Source organism: Pantherophis guttatus, chromosome 8 (genome assembly GCF_059756535.1).
Source record: "Pantherophis guttatus breed Tessera chromosome 8, ASM5975653v1, whole genome shotgun sequence".
NCBI classification, from domain to species: Eukaryota; Metazoa; Chordata; class Lepidosauria; order Squamata; family Colubridae; genus Pantherophis; species Pantherophis guttatus.
Window position 1 is genome coordinate 80,031,872 of NC_142070.1, and position 13,666 is coordinate 80,045,537.

Sequence of the window (13,666 nt, forward strand, 5' to 3'; positions counted from 1 at the left end):
AATATAAATAAATAAATGGAAATAGAAATAGAAATAGAAATAAATAAATCAATAGAAATAAAATAGAAATCAATAAATAAATAAAAATAAGATTCAAATAACTAAAGAACGGGGGAGGAGTCTTAACTTTCACAGACTCGGAAAGGGCTCCCTCAAATGTTGAAATAAAATTCATTGGCCCTAACCACCGAGTTTCTGCTTTTTTTAAAAAAAAAATTATTTATTTTTGCCGGCGTGGAAATCCGCGCCTCTCTTCCTACGAGAGTCTACCAAAGAATAACATTTGCTCACCAAGTCATAAAACGAGAATGCAATTCTCCCTCGCGTTTAAAAACGGCTTTCCTGCAGAAATGCCGTTTTTGGGGTTTGACGGGGCGGCCTCTGCGAGTCGTTCTTTAAAATTAGAAGGCCTTTTCTTTTCATTTTGAACGAATTCGGGTTTAGGTCCGCTTCCCTTGCCCGTTTCGGAAGCCGCTTTGCCGGTTTTTGCTAATCCTAGGTATGATCAAACCGCAGAAATGAACCGCAAGTGTTACTGGCAAAATAATGATGATGATGATGATGATGCATTTTTGAATATTCAGTTGACTTGAGTTTCATTTTTAATGAAAAAAAGAAATAATAATTATAATAATATTTATAAAATTACTTGGTTGATCCCTCGGACGCTGGCAGCAATCCGTATCAACCATTAGCACCAGTCAATGGTATTTACGATGCATTTTTGAATATTCAGGTTTGTTTTTTTTTTAAATTTGATTTATATGCCGCCCTTCTCCGGAGACTCAGGGCGGCTTACAATGCGTTAAGCAATAGCCTTCATACTTTTGTATATTTATACAAAGTCAGCTTATTGCCCCCACAATCTGGGTCCTCATTTCACCTACCTTAGAAAGGATGGGAGGCTGAGTCAACCTTGAGCCTTGGTGAGATTCGATCTTACTTTAATTGCAGGCAGCTGGTCTTAATAACCAGCTTAATAACAGGGTGCCTTAGACCACTGTACTATCAAGGCTCTTAGTTGACTTGAGTTTCATTTTTAATGAATAAAAGAGATAATAATAATAATAATAATAATAATAATAATAATAATAATAATAATAATAATAATACTTATAAAATTACTTGGTTGATCCCCAGGACGCTGGCAGCAACCCGTATCAACCATTAGCACCAGTCAATGGTATTCGTGATGCATTTTTGAATATTCAGTTGACTTGAGTTTCATGTTTAATGAATAAAAGATGATGATGATGATGATGATACTTGGTCGATACCTAGGATGCTGGCAGCAACCCGTATCAACCATCAGCACCAGTCAATGGTATTTTGTGATACATTTTAAAATGTTCAGTTGACTGAGTTTCATGTTTAATGAATAAAAGAAATAATAATAATAATAATAACAATAATAATAATAATAATAATAATAATAATAATAATAATAATAATAATAATAATAATAATAATAATAATAATAATAATTTGCCGGACTTGAACATTTTGACTCTACAAAAAACCACCTTACTCGGAACAGCTTACATCCTCCGACGACACCTTAACAGTTCCTAGGTCCTTGGTTAGGACTCGAGCTGTTGAGCTATTAACCAGCCTCAAAGGCTGTGAATCTCACTAAAGATTAACCAATAAATAATAATAATAATAATAATAATAATAATAATAATAATAATAATAATAGGAGGAGAAGGAGGAGGAGAAGAAAGAAAGAAAGAAAAAGGAAGGAAAGAAGGAAAGAAGGAAGGAAGGAAGAAAGAAGGAAAGAAAAAGAAAGAAAGAAAGAAAGAAAGAAAGAAAGAAAGAAAGAAAGAAAGAAAGAAAGGGAATGTCTTTGTTGACCCGATATTAATTAATTCTGACTATTTTCTGGTATCGGTAAATTAAACGTCTGTCTTTGTCCTCTCCGCTCATCCCCAGCCGAGTGCCCTTGATTTCAATGGGGGCTCCGGACTAGAGCCCCAACGTAGGAAGATGTTGTTGTTTGTTTGTTGTTCGTTTTGCCGCATTCACACAACCTCTTTCCTCCCCTGTTCCTTTGTCTAGCTGAGAAGACACGGAGGAAACTCCCGCCCCTTCACACCCGCCACCATACTTCGATTTAAAATGTCTATGGAGATTCTCACTAAAAGGATGCCAAGGACCAGCCGTCTGCAAGGAGCGTCAATCCTTCCATTCCCCGCTATTCCGTCAGAGTTGAAGAAGCTTCTTGAGCGAGAAGCGAAACGTCTTCAAAGAAAAAAAAACGAGAAACAGACAGCCCACCCCCCCCAGAGCGGCAGATGGGAAGCGAGTTCGGAAACGGGCGCCTCCAGACAGTCTGGATTTCGAGACCCATAAACCACAGCCAGTTCAAAGCCCAAAGCTGAGTGTCGGCCCCTTAGCTGGGAACGATGGGAGTTTTGTGGTCTTGCCGGCCGGGTGTTGTTAGCAAAAGCCAAAAAGGCTCGGAGAACACGCCGGCTGGCGTGGACTTCCAAGGTTTTTTGACCTACACCGGCGTCGTGAGAAAGGGGCAACTGTAAAATTCCGGGCCGTGGGTCTCACCTCCCATCCCCTTAACGCTTCTTCACGGGCTGTGTACTCCTCCCTCCCTCCCTCCCTCCCTCCCTCCCTATTTATTTATTTATTTATTTATTTATTTATTTATTTATTTATTTATTTATTTATTTATTTATTTATTTATTTAGCAATGCGAGTTGGATCCTACAGACATGGTTTTGGGGCAGAAGATAGGAAGAGATGCGTGTACGTGTGAACGGACTCTTTTGCATGATGTCTTTAAACGGTGCTCTTGGGGTTAAGCCCTTTGTGGGGTGCGGGGAGTCACGCAAGAGGACGTGGGACTTTCGAAGGGGGTGGGGTGCGGGCAGCGCCCGATCCTGAGCTGGGGAGGGAGCGTCGATCCAACCTTCTTGCGCGCAGGGTGAGGCCGGAAAATAGCCAAGATAAAAGGGAAGCGCAGAGGGACACAGTTTGAATCTCCCGGCCTGGAGCTTCTGTGCATTTTTCCCCCCTCCGACACTAGCGGGTCCCATAATCCTTGGCCAGCCCAGCGCGATGGGAGCAGGAACCCTTGGCCGGCGAAGGCTGATGGCAGGACTGGAAAGGAGTGGGGGCTTTTTTGGAGGAACGAACTCGGGGACAACCGGTCCCCCCTTCAGCCAGTCCGGTGTGGAGGCGGTAACCCGTGCCTAGCTAGCAACCTCACTCGGGACTAGTCGCTTTACACCTCTCCTGGTGACCGCGGCAATGGAAACCCTCCGCTCTCTTCGCGGCAAAGGAAGAAGTCGCCCTGATGATGTAACCTAGTTGGGTCATAAGACGTCTGCAAGAAGACGAGGAAGCTCGCGGCCATCCTCTTGGCTTTTTTTTTTGGATCCGAGCCTGCAAGCTCTCCATGCCCTTTTTAAGCCCTTAACTGAACTGGAAGACCCGCGAGGAAGGCGGCCTCGCGGCCTCTCCTGCTATGCCCAGCGCAGCTGTCCTGGGTCGGGAGGGAGGGAGGCGTCCCTGGCCTGATTCCCGCCCTGCGCTTGAGCGGATCGGTGGGGGAAGAAGAGATGGAAGGGGGGAAAAGGGGGAGCGGGGAAGAAAGGAAAGAAAAGGAAAGGAAACGGGAGGCCTTTTAAGAAGCCCCCAGTTTGCATCGGACTGACTGTCTGTCTGTCTATCTCTGATCACTCTCTCTCTTTTCTCCCTCTCCCTCTCTCTTTATCCATCTCTTTCTCTCTCTGTCTCTCTCTGTCTGTCTCTGTCTATCTATCATCTATCTATCTATCTCTGATCTCTCTCTCTTTCTGTTTCAGTATCTCTATCTCATCTCTCTTTTCTCTCTCTCTTTCTTTCTCCCTCCCCCTCTCCCTCCGTCTCTCTTTATCCATCTCTGTCTCTCTCTCTACCTCTGCCTGTCTCTGTCTATTATCTATCTATCTATCTATCTATCTATCTATCTATCTATCTATCTATCTATCTATCTATCTATCTATCTATCTATCTATCTTTGATATTTCTCTCTTTCTCTGTATCTCTATTTCATCTCTCTCTATCTTTTCTCTCTCTCTCTCTCCCCCGCTCCCTCTCTATTTATCCATCTCTGTCTACCTTTGTCTCTGTCTATTATCTATCTATCTATCTATCTATCTATCTATCTATGATATTTCTCTCTCTCTCTGTATCTCTATCTCATCTCTCTCTATCTTTTCTCTCTCTCTCTCTCCCCCGCTCCCTCTCTATTTATCCATCTCTTTCTCTCTCTCTCTGTCTCTCTCTCTCTCTCTACCTCTGTCTGTCTCTGTCTATCTGTCTATTTATCTACCTACCTACCTATCTACCCTGTTTCCCCCAAAATAAGACATTCCCTTATTTTAGGGTTCAAAAAAAATATAAGTCAGAGTCTTATTTTCGGGGAAACACGGTATCTATCTATCTATAATCTCCCCCCCCCCCAGTGTCTGTCTGTCTGTCTGTTTTTCTATCTAAATTACAAACACAAAAAAACCCGCTATCAAAACTGCCTTGGTGCCTTGACGAGAGTTACATTTTGCCCCCCCCCAGGAAAGTCGCTAACGGGAGGGGGGGCGGGAAGGCCGATGCTTGCCCGATGCGCTGAAGGCTTCGAGGCCGCGGCGGCCTCATCGCTTCTGCGGGGCGATCTCCGCTCCGGTTCTTCCCTTCACGCGGGGAGGCGGCCGGCCGATTTGCAATATCGGGCGCGCCTTAAAATCCTTTTAGCCGGTCCCCGGAGACCCCCGCACTTCGACGAGCTCCATTTTCGGAGCCGGGGGGGGGAGGGAGAAACGATTTAAAACTACCCCTAAAAAACCCAATATTTGATGTGGTGTGTCTGAACTGGGGAATCGATCGAGGTCTTTTTCTGTCGGTCCTAAATTAGAGGGCGGTGGGATTCCTTTTTCTTTGAGGAGCCCCTTTTCCCGAGCGTCAGAATGCGGAAAATCAGTAGGTTATTGGGGAGAAAAGGGACGGCAGAAAGAGGAGGCATTCACACGAGACCTTTAACCTGGGTCATCATCACCCAATCAAATTTCCGTGTTTCTTTCATTGAGGCTACTCCGTCGGGAAGAATTCCGAAGGAATCCCAACGAAGTTTAAGCAGGTTTTCGAGAGCATCCGCTCAACAGTATCCGCTCATCAGCTCGACCCGGGGACACGGGTTGTGTGAACCCAGATGCGTAATCCGCGTTTTCTTTGTTTTTTTCTTCCTTTTCTCCCGCTTTTCTTTTCCGCCTCTCGCGGTCGCTTCTTCTCAAGAGGAACCCACTTTTTTTTTCCCCTCTGCGCCACCGGACAAACAAACAACAACTGATAAGCAGCGCCTGTTCCTTTTTTCTTTGCTAACCTGGGTTTAAAAAGATGGGAACAAATCGCCGGAGGCGAACGAGGCTACTGGTCCCCGTCGAATTCTAAGAATTTACGGGGAATCCACTATTGCAGAGCCGCGAGGCTTGGTTAGGATCCGCGCGCAAGGGAGATTTTCCGGCTGAGTTTTTTTGCGGCAGAGATGCCGGCAAATTTAGAAAAATCGAAATAATCGGGAAGAAGCGAAACTTTTAACCTCCCTGGCGAGCTGTGTCCGGGTGTCAGGGCCGGAGCAAAAGGGGACATCGGGCGGACTGGTTTTTCGTTGAGCCTGGGCAAAATCGGCCACGGATCGAACCCAACCAGAAGGGGCTCAGCGGGGACCCACACCCCACCCCAGCCTACCTCGATTCCCGAGCAAAATCGCTTCCCCACCCCCAATGTACCCGTAGAAAGACGCCTCTTTCTAAAATCACCCTTTTAATTTCCTTCCTTTGGATGGCGAAACCCAGCTTTCGCATGGTTTTTTTGGGGTGTGTGTATTGGGTAGGCGTGTGTGTGTGTGTAACGCAATTGATGAGGACAGGCGTAGAAAGAGAGAGGAGAAAATGGAATAGAATGGAATGGAATGGAATAGAATAGAATAGAATAGAATAGAATAAAATAGAATAGAATAGAATAGAATAGAATAGAATAGAATAGAATAGAATAGAATAGAATAGAATAGAATAGAATAGAATAGAATAGAATAATTCGAAGGGACCTTGGAGAATACAATATAGAAGAGAATAAAATAAAATATAGAATACAATAGTGAATGGAATGGAATGGAGTGGAGTGGAGTGGAGTGGAGTGGAGTGGAGTGGAGTGGAGTGGAGTGGAGTGGAGTGGAGTAGAGTAGAGTAGAGTAGAGTAGAGTAGAGTAGAGTAGAGTAGAGTAGAGTAGAGTAGAGTAGAATAGAAGAGTAGGGTAGGGTAGGGTAGGGTAGGGTAGGGTAGGGTAGGGTAGGATAGGATAGGATAGGATAGGATAGAATAGAATAGAATAGAATAGAATAGAATAGAATAGAATAGAATAGAATAGAATAGAATAATTCGAAGGGACCTTGGAGGTATTCTAGAATACAATATAGAAGAGAATAAAATAAAATATAGAATACAGTAGTGAATGGAATGGAATGGAATGGAGTGGAGTGGAGTGGAGTGGAGTGGAGTGGAGTGGAGTGGAGTGGAGTGGAGTAGAGTAGAATAGAAGAGTAGAGTAGAGTAGAGTAGAGTAGAGTAGAGTAGAGTAGAGTAGAGTAGAGTAGAGTAGAGTAGAATAGAAGAGTAGAGTAGAGTAGAGTAGGGTAGGGTAGGGTAGGGAAGGATAGGATAGGATAGGATAGGATAGAATAGAATAGAATAGAATAGAATAGAATAGAATAGAATAGAATAGAATAGAATAGAATATTTTATTGGCCAAGTGTGATTGGACACACAAGGAATTTGTCTTTGGTGTATACGCTCTCAGTGTACATAAAAGAAAAGATACGTTCCTCAAGAATCACAAGGTACAACACTTAATGATCGTCATAGGGTTCAAATAAGCAATCAGGAAACAATATCAATATAAATCGTAAGAATGCCAGAGGAATCCTTACGAAGAAAGGAAGAGGATGCGGATGGGGTGGTGGCCTCGATTTGGGGGGTGGGGGTGCGCCTCGGAAATAACGGCCATTTCAATTAGGCTCATCCCGGGGGTCGGAGGGACACCCCCCCCCACTCGCCACCTCCCCACCCCCTCACCCTGAAAAAAATAAAATAAAAGAGAAACTTTCACCTAAGCGGCTAAAAAAAAAAAAATGCCGACGGGGAGTAGCTGCTGAGCCCTAAATTCTCGAGAGCCCTTCGCCTCGATCTCTCTGCCCTTGTCCGCTTGTAATCTGGGAGGGGGGGTGTTGATGGTGGAGACGGGGGTGGGGGGGCAGAAGAGGGAGAGATTGAGGAAGGGTCTCGGAGATTGTCCTCCTGGGGGGGGGGAAGAGAAGGCGAGAAGACCTTAAATCCAAGCCCGCAAGAATTTTTTTTTCCTCTCCCTCAATTTCAGAGCTGTTGGCAACGGGATTATCATCATCATCATCATCATTTACTTTACTTTTACTTTTATTTGCTTTGTACACCGCCCTACTCCCGAAGGACTCAGGGCGGTGAACAGCCAACAATAAAAGACATACATTTATTGGGATTTTAAATTTTATGGATTTGGGGTTTTAAATTGGGTGGCCAGTGATTTAATTCTTTTTAATTGTCTTAACTTTTGCATTTGTATGTTTTTTTTAATTTTGGCTGTTCACCGCCCTGAGTCCCTTCTAGGAGAAGGGCGGTATACAAATTAAATTAATAATAATAATAATAATAATAATAATAATAATAATAATAATAATAATAATAATGTATTAATACATTTATTATTATTATTATTATTATTATTATTATTATTATTATTATTATTATTATTATTATTATTATTATTATTATTATTATTATTATTATTATTTTGGCTGCGGAGCAGAAGCCTCTAAAGCATCTCGCCGCCCTTGTTCTCCAAAGCGGCGCCCACGGCTCAGAGATGGGAAGAAATAAAAACCCGAATAGATTCGGATGCCTACCTCCATCATCGGTGGGAAGGGAGATGCGGCGCCCGCACCCCGACAAAGCTCTCGGGTGGCCGGTGGGCTTTGGAAGGATGCGAACGGCGGGTTCCCCGACAGCCGCCCTCCTTCCCTGGCTTCTCCATTTCTTCCCTTTTCACCCAAACAAATGGACCACTTTTTGCATCCAATGCACCATTTTATACATGATGAGCCGTCGGTAATAGGATTATTAAACAAAAACCGTCTCAGGCGCTGGCGTTAACCTTTTTTTTCTTTTTTTTCTTTTCTTTTTTTTTCCTCTTTTCTTTCTCTCTCTCTCTTTTTTTTAAATGGCTAATTAGGTTTTGCACAGGAAAAAATTAGATTTAACCGGCCTGCCTTTTTCAGTGGATGCTTACAATCATTGGAAAGAGATGGGGAGGGGGGGCAGGACCAATTCGGAGAGAGAGATAATAGAAACAAAATTAACCGTTTTAACATATATTACGGGATCCCTATCCTAGGATCAAGGCGAAAGGATATTTTCATGATCGAATATTATATACATAAAAACTAATTATCTCCCAGCTTTCTGCCTTGATCAATTTACAAGCCTGGAAGGGAAAGCGAAGAGGGCCCTCTAGCGGCCGAAGGGATGGCTGCAAGCCGGGAATCCGACAAGCAGTTTCAAGAAGCTTAAAATAATAATAATAATAATATTTAAAAAAAAAAAAGATTTAAAACGGGTCAGGAGCTGGCAGAGGACAAAAACCGAAGATGTTCCTTATTATTTCATGATAAGAAAAAAAACTTTTTTTAAAAATTTTTTTTGAATTTTTTTTAAAATTTATTTTTAAAACATAAAACCTAAAACAACATCTTTTTGGAGCAAGAGTTTAGCCCGGTATAACATAGGTATAAATTCCCAATTTCATCCATTGACATCTTACAAACAAACAAAAAATAACAAAACCCAAATCTAAACCCAATTTTTATCATTCAATCTAGCATCTTATTCTAACATTTAAGTTTCTATTATGTAGTCATCCTAACTCTTAAATCTTCAAATCCAAACAGCGTTTTATAGTATTCATTTATCATTTTAACAATCAGTATTTCATGTATTTTCTGTACTTCAAAGACCCAAATCAAGTCAATCTTTCTTTTAGAACACATCTAATAACCAATATAAAATATTTCATTCCTCTCTGAAAGACATTTTAAAGTCAATACCCGTTCTTCAAAAGTATCTCCTTCATTCCTCCTAGGTTTATTTTTAGCTGGATTTCAGCTTAGTTAGCTGGTTTCCAGGGATGCTTTTCCTGATAAGAAAAAATATTTTGTGGACAGAGGAAAAATATTCTGATGAATCTTTTGCATTCATGCTATAGGGACCCAAATATCTTGTCGATATTTGCTGGCGTCTTAAAGCATCTCCACCATAAATCGATTAAAAACGGGGCTAATTTATTGCCGGGCCTTTAAAAGTGGTGATATATGGGAGATCCGATACAAAAACCCAGAGGGATAAAATATCCTTATTTCAATCAAAACAAATCTGGGACCAAAAATATATATATCGTTAAATCTGTACGTGTCAAATCCAGATGTTTCTGGGAGATTTTATCTCGGGCGAATTATTTTCCAAATACGCCAGGAAATACAACAGATTCAGTTCCTATAATGCAGTTCTAAAATGGCGATTTTTAATAGCATTAAAAAAAAAACACCTCACCTTTTTCCTTTATTAAATCCATTTTAAAATAAATGCAACCGAGCTAGAAGGGGTTTATTTCCAAGTAAATAGGCTGTTGGTTGGAACGTCTCATACAATCTGGAAATTATATTTAATTTTTATTTATTTATTTTTATATGCTGCCCTTCTCTGGAGACTCAGGGCGGCTTACAGTGCGTTAAGCAATAGCCTTTATACTTTTGTATATTTTATACAAAGTCAGCTTATTGCCCCCACAAACCGGGTCCTCATTTTACCCACCTTAGAAAGGATGGAAGGCTTATCATGGCTTATTCAGAAATTAATAAATCAAGGGGTTGCATGCTCTGGTCTCTGCAGGGGAAACTCAAAGAAGTCTAACTCTGAAATTCCTGTTAAAGAACCTGTTAAATTCAAAATTATTTCGCTCTGCCCCAATTGGTTGCACTTTGCTTTAAAAAGGTTGACTCAGCCTTCCATCCTTCCGAGGTAGGTAAAACGAGGACCCGGATTGTGGGGGCAATAAGCTGACTTTGTATAAAAAAAAAAGAACACCACTTGGGGGGGGGGGGCAAAAGCCCTACTAAGCAGGTATATATAAAAGTATGAAGGCTATTGCTTAACGCATTGTAAGCCGCCTTGAGTCTCCGGAGAAGGGCGACATGTAAATCGAACCAATAAATAAATAAAGAAAAAAAGAAAAAAAAAGGCAATCCGAGATTTATTAGTTTGGAAATCAATCTCTTTCAGCTGAAGGTTTACTCCTGAGAAAGCCGCAGTGTGAAAAAAATTGGGATTTTGCGGAATTTATTTGATTGCTAAAGATTAGTTTAAAAAGACAGAAGCTCACGCAGCCCAGAAATGCCAAATATAAAATAATAAATATATAAATAAATAAGCTTAGGAGTTTAACCTTACATTGTTTACACAGGATACCGTTAGACCTCTTGCAATTTGCCTACAGAGCAAATAGATCGACAGATGATGCTGTTAATGCACCTACCCTCTGGAATCAGTTGCCCCCAGAGATAAGGAGAATCCATGACCTCAGTGCCTTCCGCCGTGCCCTTAAAACCTTCTTTTTCCAGCAAGCCGGGCTGGCCTAATTTTTTAAGTGTTTTAATTGTTTTGTTTATCGTTTTTAATTAATGGGGCCAAATTTATATATATATATATTTAACTGTATTTTAATATTTGTATTTGATGTTTTTACTTGGCTGTTCACCGCCCTGAGTCCTCAGGGAGAAGGGCGGTATACAAATTCAAAATAAAATAAAATAAATAAAAAAATAAAATAATATGGCTCTGCACTACATCCTTCAACAACTTGGATCTCCAAAGACCTACGCAAGAGTCCTCTTTGTAGACTTCAGCTCAGCATTCAATAGCATCATTCCAGACACACTTCTAACTAAGCTAAACCAGCTACAGGTACCTGAAGACACTTACAAGTGGAGCATAAGCTTCCTAACAGACAGGAAGCAACAGGTGAAGCTAAGCAGAATCACATCAGATACCTGCACAATTAGCACAGGGGTCCCCCAAGGCTGTGTGCTCTCCCCACTTCTCTTCTCTCTCTATACCAAGGACTGCATCTCAAACGATCCATCTGTTAAACTCTGAAGTTCACAGATGACACAACGGTGATCGGTCTCATTCGAGACAACGATGAATCCGCATACAGACGGGAGGTTGAACAACTAGCCTCGTGGTGCGACCGGAACAATCTGGAACTGAAGACACTCAAAACCGTAGAAATGGTGGTGGACTTTAGGAGAACACCTCCCATACTTCCACCTCTCACAATACTAGACAACACAGTATCAACAGTAGAGACCTTCAAGTTTCTAGGTTCTACCATATCTCAAGATCCAAAATGGACACCCAACATCAAAAACGTCATCAAAAAAACACAACAAAGAATGTTTTTTCTGCGCCAACTCAGGAAGCTCAAACTGCCCAAGGAGCTGCTGATCCAGTTCTACAGAGGAATTGTTGAGTCTGTCATCTGCACCTCCATAACTGTCTGGTTTGGTTCTGCAACCCAACAAGACAGACACAGACTTCAGAGGATCATTAGAACGGCAGAAAAAACCATGGCTACCAACCTGCCTTCCATGGAGGACCTGTCTACTGCACGAGTCAAAAAGAGGGCTGGGGAAATATCTACAGACCCCTCGCATCCTGGACATAAACTGTTTCAACTCCCACCCTCAAAACGGCTCCATAGAGCACTGCACACCAGAACAACTAGACACAAGGACAGTTTTTTCCCAAACACCATCACTCTGCTAAACAAATAATTCCCTCAACACTGTCAAATTAACTAGTAAGACTGTATTACTATTATTATTCTTTTCTTCCTTACTAGTCTCTATCTCTTCCCAGTTATTACTATAACCAGGTTGCTTGTATCTTTCAATTTATATTGTTTTTATTTGTTTCCTAGTACGATTTGATAGCTTATTAGTAGCCTCAACTATCACTAAGTGTTGTATCTTTTTATTCTTTATGAATGTATTTTATTCTCCTTATGTATACTGAGAGCCTATGCACCAAAGACAAATTCCTTGTGTGTCCAGTCACACTTGGCCAATAAAAATTCTATTCTATTCTATTCTTAGTCCATTGCATATTCTATTCTATTCTATTCTATTCTATTCTATTCTATTCTATTCTATTCTATTCTATTCTATTCTATATGTATGTATGTACGCATGTATGTATGTCTGTATGTGTGTGTGTGTGTGTGTGTGTGTGTGTGTGTGTGTGTTTTCATAGATTTTCACGGATAGAGGTATGCAAAGTTTGGTGTATTCGGGTCTTTTCCTTTGTAAGATTGAGAGTATCTTGGCCTTTGGTGCATAAGCTCTCGGAGTACATAAAAGAAAAGAAACATTCATCAAGAATCATAAGGTACAACACTTAGTGATAGTCATAGGGTACAAATAAGCAATCAGGAAACAATATCAATATAAGTATGTGTATATATATATATATATTGATATATGTTTATGTAAGTTCAATATATATATATACACATACATACATACATGCATACATATATATGAAAATACCCGGTTGAAGAAAAATATACACACAAAAATCTACGACAAGAGAAATATATATATACACACATGCATACATATATATATATCTTTTAATTCATAGGTATAAATGTGTGATATTTATATATATATATATATATATATATATATATATATATATATATATATATATATATATATATATGTAGTCCTCGTCTTACAACAGTTCATTTAGCGACCATTGAAAGTTACAACGGCCCTGAAAAAAGGGATTTATGACCGTTTTTCACACTTACGACCATTGTAGCATCCCCATGGTCACGTGATTTACATTCAGACGCTTGACAATTGATTCATATTTATGACGGTGGCAGTGTCCTGGGTGTGTGTGTGAGTGTGTCACACAATCCCCTTCTCAGATGGGGAAGCCAGGCTCGCTTAACAACCCTTGTTACTAATTCAACCATTGCAGTTGACTCACTTAACGGCGGCGGCAAGGAAGGTCGTAAAACGGGGCGAAATTCACCGAACAAACATCTCGCTTAGCGACATAAATTCCGGGCTAAGTCGCGGTCGTCGTAAATCGAGGACCGCCTGGGTTGGTTTAATCCTGAATTAGCCACTAAAGCAGGGTTGTGAGATCGCAAGAGGGCCAGTTTGTGTGTGCGTGTGCGTGTGTCCTTCATTGTGTCATTGAATCAGATAAAGTCATTTTTTCCAGAGTTCAGATTTAATGAATGGATGTATTAATTAATTAATTAATCCAAACATTAATTTTTAATTTTTATATAGGTGATCTCATTCCCTCCCTTGTCCTGCCAGTGATCAGGCTGGAGGGGAAGGAAGAAAAAAAAAAAAGATACGTGAAAACAAACAAACAAACAAAACAAAAACCCACGTGGGAATCGAACCAGCGCACCTTAGCAGGGAAAGCCCCGCCCACAGCGCAGCCCCGC